The following is a 6,998-nucleotide window of genomic DNA, read 5'->3' as shown; positions in this document are numbered from 1 at the left end:
AGTGCTAAACTGTTCATTTCTGTTTCTCTTCCATCTCTCTACCACATCATAGTGGCTCCTGCTATGCCAAGCCATGCAGTGGGAATCTTCTGCCAGTCTGTGCCTCATTGACTAACTAACTTTTTATCCTTTAAAAGATTATTAATTTTGTTTTTATATATATGATTTTTTTAAACTAAATCCAAATGTGTACCACATGTGGCCCTGGTGCCCATAGAGGCCAGAAGAGGATATTGGGTTTCCTGGAACTGGAGTTACAGACAGAGTTTCAGAGTCAAGTCCCAGTCTACTGCAAGAGAAGCAAGTGCTTTTAACCATTGAATCATCTGTCCAATCGCTGACTTACTACCTTATAAGAACTAAAATTATAACTCGTTCTAGAAAACTACTTCTAGAACTCTGAACATACAACTAAATGGTTATGTTATGATGGGAGAATTACTCTTTTGGTGATTAATATTTCATGTGTGACACTGAGGCATTAAAACAGAACACTATAGCACTTAAAGCCTTCAGAGTCCTGGTGTGACATGAATTTGGGTCCTCTGAAGAGGAGCATACTCTTAACCACTGAGCCACCCCTCCAGGCCCTAAATTTGAAGAATGGAAGGATAGACAGCTGATGCAACACTTTCTCACTTGGGAAGCTAAGCAAAGAAAATTTCCTATATCATGCAATTTTTTTTTTACAGCTTTTTTCTAATGTGTGTTCTTAAGATTGAATCTGACTGTGAAACAGAGCTATTGTGAACTCTGGGTTTTTGGATTGTTTTTGAAATATATGCTTTTAGGCAACAGCAAAAATGACTAGATAACAAAGACTACTAGACAATCTGTGTTCACATTAAATTCTGAGAGGAGCTTAGTCGTTTTATAACATTTATGCATCATGTCTCCCATCTCTATAGCCCATATATTTAAAACCTGAAAGAGCAAGAAATTTACAGAATGATACTCTACAAAGAATTTATGTGTCCTTTTCCTAACCCCTCAACTTCTAGGCTATCCAAGAGCTTGGGAATTTGGTGACTGGCCTCCTAATGCAAAACAATAAAACAAAACCAACACTTTTTGTTTTCTCCTTTGACTTGGCGAAGCACTGATAGATGTCAAGTAGCAGGTTTCTGTCGTCATCATCATCATCATCATCACCATCATCATCATTTTCCTTCTTGAGTTTCTGTGGGAGGAAATGTTGCATCAATTGTACCTTCTTCAGATTTATGGGCTGGTTCAGTTGTTTAAAAATGTGCTGTTTTTCCAGAGGATGCAGGATCAGTTCTCAGTACCTGAGTCACTGAATCTACAGGGTATTAAGAACTCTCTTTTAGAGCTTGATATAGCTTTCTCTCTTGAGACTATACCAGTGCCTGGCAAACACAGAAGTGGATGCTCACAGTCAGCTATTGGATGGAACACAGGGCCCCCAATGGAGGAGCTAGAGAAAGTACCCAAGGAGCTGAAGGGGTCTGCAACCCTATAGGTGGAACAACAATATGAACTAACCAGTACCCCCCCCAGCTTCTGTCTCTAGCTGCATATGTAGTAGAAGATGGCCTAGTCGGCCATCATTGGGAAGAGAGGCCCATTGGTCTTGCAAACTTTATATGCCCCAGTACAGGGGAACGCCAGGGCCAAGAAGTGGGAGTGGGTAGTTAGGGGAGCAGGGTGGAGAGAGGGTATAGGGGACTTTCGGGATAACATTTGAAAGGTAAAAGTAGATATACCTAATAAAAAATTGGAAAAAGTTAAAAAACAAAAAACCTCTCCTTTAGCCTCTATTGGCAGTTGTGCTTTTGTGCACACACCCCCAGTAGACACCCTGACATAAATATATGTATGTGTGGTGGTGCATGCCTTTTAACCCTAGCATTCGAGAGGCATTAGCAAGCACAGCTCTGTGAGTTTGAGGACACCCTGTTATACATAGTGAATTTCAAGACAGCCAGGGCTATGTGGTGGGACCCTGTCTCAAACAAACCAACAAACCAACAAGCCAACCAAGCAAACACACTTCAAATTTGATCAAGTGTCTGTTTTCATAATTAAGTACTGTTTTCTGGAACAGGAGAGATGTCCCAGGTGTCTAAAGCATGTGCTGCGATTACAGAGGACCAGAGTTCAAGAGTTCAGTCCCTAGTACTCATATCTGTGTGACAAGATTGCCTATAATCCCAGCTCTAAAAGATCTTACGCCCTCTTCAGGCTTCCACTGGCAACTGCACTCATATTCACATACCCTTACACAAACACACAAACACACAAACACACACACACACACACACACACCAATCATGTGTCTTCTCATGAGACACCAGAAGAAATGACCCCTCTTGTGGACTAGGTGAAAATGAATATAGGGGTTCTGGTACTGATCAAGTCTTGACTTTGATAAAGTATAGTTTTCCAGTGTGTCTCAAATGGTCATGACTAGAACATGTCTTCATCCAGAATGTAACAGTGACAGGGGCTGCAGCACAAGAGGTATACACACACAAGAAATTAAGTACAAAAATAAATCTTTACGACAAGTTTTATTTTGTAACATTTCTTGAAATCTCCTTTTATAGGTGACATTTTTCTGTCTCCTGAAGACTAAAGAGCCATGAATGCTTTAAGAATGAGCCCTTCTCATTTCTTATCTGTTATCTTTACCCTGAATTTGTTTTCTGTTCTGCTTACAAAGCTGCTGACAAGAAAAAAAGGCAAACCCATTATGGCCTCAAGATTCTACCACTAAAACTGAGTGCAGGGTACAAAGCTATGGTATACATAGAATTTTTTTTTTGTCTCTGTCTGTTCCTAGTCTACATCTTCAAACACGAGTCCCTATCCTTTCTTGCATTTATATTTCCTTCCTCCTCCTCTTCTCCACCTCATGTGCTTCCTTTTCAATCCTGGACAACTACCTAGGACTCTTTAGTCACCCCTTTGTTTGTACTGATGCCACTACTACCTCTTGTGCTGCAGCCCCTGTCACTGTTACATTCTGGATGAAGACATGTTCTAGTCATGACCATTTGAGACATATTGGAATACTATACTCTTATAAAAAAGTCAAGACTTGATCAGTACCAGAACACCCTATATTCATTTTCACCTAGGCCACAGGGGGATCATTTCTTCTGGTGTCTCATGATAAGACGCATGACTGGTGCCACCCCTCATTTGCATGGAAGACGGTGGCATGATCACCCTTGCTATGCTTAATTATTTACTTGTTTGTTTATTATCTTCCCTATGAGGAAAACAATCTGAGCTGGCAAGGAGAAAATGACATCATACACACAGTAGTACTAGGAGAGCAATACTAATGAATGGAGGCTAAGAGTTCCAAATTAAATTGGGGGCAAATAGTGCATTATTGTAGAGATATAGAAAAGGTTGAGACAAGCAACTCTGGTTGCTAGAAAAGTTTAAGGAACTGTCAGGCCCTAAGTGCTGAAAGTTCCATCACCCAAGTACCAAGTAATATTTTAGTCATTATTAGGAGAGATGGTCCTAAGAAGCAACGTGTTGAAACTAGTTGTGATTGCTTGCATTGTTCTGTGAGGAAGTGCTGGAGATAACACTAGCTGTTACTTTTAGGATTAGTGGTGGTTCAGACACAGAAGTAAGTCTCTTATAGTGATCAAAGCTTTAATTCCCAGATCCTGTGTCACAGAACTATGCAATTATGTTCTTAGTAGGAATATTTGTAAGTCTATGGACCTTTAGCAATCAAGGTCTTGGAGGTCAACACTATTGAATATCAGGTTTTTCTTTTGGTGATGTCTATCTGTTAAAAGCACCCACACAGCTGATCAACATCTCCAGTACACATATGCTGTGTCATCTTAAAATAATTATACAGCTGGATGGTGGTGGCACATGCCTTAAATACCAGCACTTGGGAGGAAGAGGCAGGTGGCTCTCTCTGAGTCGGAGGGCAGTATGGTCTACAGAGTGAGTTTAGGGCAACCAAGGCTATACAGAGAGATCCTATTCTTAAAACACACACACAATGAGGAAGTATATATTAATGTGATCCTTCAATTTCCTTATTTCTATTAAAAATACAGCTTTAAAAATTATTGAGACTAGATAAATGGTTCAGCAGATCTGGAAGATCTTGCAGAGGTCCTATGTTCAATTCTCAGCATGTGGTAGTTCACAGTAGTTTATGCTGTATGCAAAAACAGTACCAGGATATCTGCTACCCTCTGGCTTCCTCAGATACAAGGCATATACATGGTAGACAGATACACATGCAAACACAATGCTAGTACATGTAAAATAATAAAATAAAAACTTAAAAACATTACTAAAACAAACGTTTAAAAGCACTACGGAAGTTGGGCCTGATAGCAAAATCAGCTTACATTTCCACATTATTGTTCATCACTAAAGGAAGTCGGGACTGGAACTCAAGCAGGTCGGAAAGGAAGCAGGAGCTGATACAGAGGCCATGGAGGGATGTTCTTTACTGGCTTGCCTCCCCTGCTTGCTCAGCATGCTCTCTTATAGAAGCCAGGACTCCTAGCCCAGGGATGGCACCACCCACAAGGGGCCTTTCCCCCTTGATCACTAATTGAGAAAATGCTTTACAGCTGGATCTCATGAAGGCATTTCCTCAACTGAAGCTCCTTTCTCTGTGATAACTCCAGCCTGTGTCAACTTGACACAGGTGCTTCAGTTGAGGAAATGCCTTCATGAGATCCAGCTGTGGGGCATTTTCTCAATTAGTGATCAAGAGGGAAGGGCCCCTTTTGGGTGGTGCTATCCCTGGGCTGGTAGTCGTGGGTTCTATAAGAAAGTAGGCTGAGCAAGCTGAGGGAAGCAAGCCAGTAAAGAACATCCCTCCATGGCCTCTGCATCAGCTCCTGCTCCCTGACCTGCTTGAGTCCCAGTCCTGACTTCCTTTGGTGATGAACAGCAATGTGGAAGAATAAGCTGAATAAACCCTTTCCTCCCCAACTTGCTTCTTGGTCATGATGTTTGTGCAGGAAAAGAAACCCTGACTAAGACAAATATCCTATGTCCATTTCGGTAAATATTTGCCATTCATAATGAGCTGAAATTATACTGTCAAGTATTTTAAATGTTCTGTGTTTTTGATACATAAACCAAAAGTATTAAATTTAACTAAATCAAAATTGACAGTCCTCAGAACCACATTCCTAGAAATTGCAAAAGAGTAATTTTTTTTTGTTTGAACAAAGGTTGAATTGATTTGAGATATGTGTTATATTAGATGCAAAGTAGCCTTGTCATTTAGAGTAACATTTTTCCTATGTAAATGACATTGATATAAAGATGTATTAGGAAACAGTAATTCTTCTTTTCCCTTTTTTAATTAGATATTTTCTTTACTTACATTTCAAATGTTATCCCCTTTCCTAGTTTCTCCTCCAAAAATCCCCTATCCTCTCCCTCCTTCCCCTGCTCACCAGCCCACCCAATCCTGCTTCCTGGTCCTGGCATTCCCCTATACTGGGGAATAGAACCTTCACAGGACCAAGGGCCTCTCCTCCCATTGATGATTGACTAGGCCATCCTCAGCTAGATATGCAGCTAGAGCCATGAGTCCCAATATATGTTTTCTTTGGTTGGTGGTTTAGTCCCAGGGAGCTCTGGGATTACTGGTTATTTTATATTGTCATTCCTCCTATGGGGCTGCAAACCCCTTCAGCTCCTTGAGTACTATCTCTGCGCCCTTCACTGGGTACCCTGTGCTCAGTCCAATGGATGGCTGTGAGCATCCACTTCTGTATTTGTCAGACACTGGCAGAGCCTCTCAGAATACAGTTATATCAGGCTCCTGTCAGCAGGCTCTTGTTGGCATCCACAATCGTGTCTGGGTTTGGTGGTGGTTTATGGAATGGATCCCCAGGTGGGGCAGTCTCTGGATGGTTATTCCTTCATTCTCTGCTCTGAACTTTGTCTATGTAATATCTTCCATGGGAATTTTGTTTGCCCTTCTAAGAAGGATTGAAGTATCCACACTTTGGTCTTCCTTCTTCTTGAGTTTCATGTGTTTTGCAAATTGTATCTTGGGTACTCTGAGCTTCTGGGCTAATATCCACTTATCAGTGAGTGTATATCATATGTATTTTTTTGTGATTGGGTTACCTCACTCAGGATGATATTCTCCAGATCCATCCATTTGCCCAAGAATTTCATAAATTCATTTTTTTAATAGCTGCATAGTACTCCATTGAGTAAATGTACCACATTTTCTGTATCCATTCTTCTTTTGAGGGACATCTGAGTTCTTTCAAGCTTCTGGCTTTTATAAATAAGGTTGTTATGGGCATAGTGGAGCATGTGTCCTGATTACGTGTTGGAGCATCTTCTGGGTTTACATCCAGGAGTGGTATTGCTGGATCTTCCAGTAGTACTATGTTCAATTTTCTGAGGAACCGCCAAACTGATTTTTAGTTTGTAATCCCAATACCACCAGCATTAGAGGAGTTTTCCTCCTTCTCCACATCCTCACCAGCATCTGCTGTCACCTGAGTTTGATTTTAGTCATTCTGACTGGTGTGAGGTAAAGTCTCATGATTATTTTGCTTTGCATTTCTCTGATGACTAAGGATATTCAACATTTTTTTAGGTGCTTCTCAGCCATCCCACATTCCTCAATTGAGAAATCTGTTTAGCTTTGTACCCCATTTTTAATAGGGTTATTTGGTTTTATGGAGTCTAATTTCTTGATTTCTTTGTATATATTAGATATTAGCCCCCTATCAGATTTAGGATTGCTAAAGATCTTTTCCCAATCTGTTGGTTGCCGTTTTGGCTTATTGACAGTGTCCTTTGCCTTGCAGAAGCTTTGCAGCTTTATGAGGTTCCATTTGTCAATTTTTGATTTTATAGCACCAGCCATTGTTGTTCTGTTAAGGAATCTTTCCCCTGTGCCCATATCTTCAAGGCTCTTCCCCATTATAAGTTTCCCTCTATAAGTTTCAGTGTCTCTGGTTTTATGTGGAGTTACTTTATCTACTCAGACCTGAGCT

Source organism: Mus caroli, chromosome 9 (assembly GCF_900094665.2).
Source record: "Mus caroli chromosome 9, CAROLI_EIJ_v1.1, whole genome shotgun sequence".
Classification (NCBI taxonomy): Eukaryota; Metazoa; Chordata; class Mammalia; order Rodentia; family Muridae; genus Mus; species Mus caroli.
Note: the sequence above shows the minus strand (reverse complement) of the source record.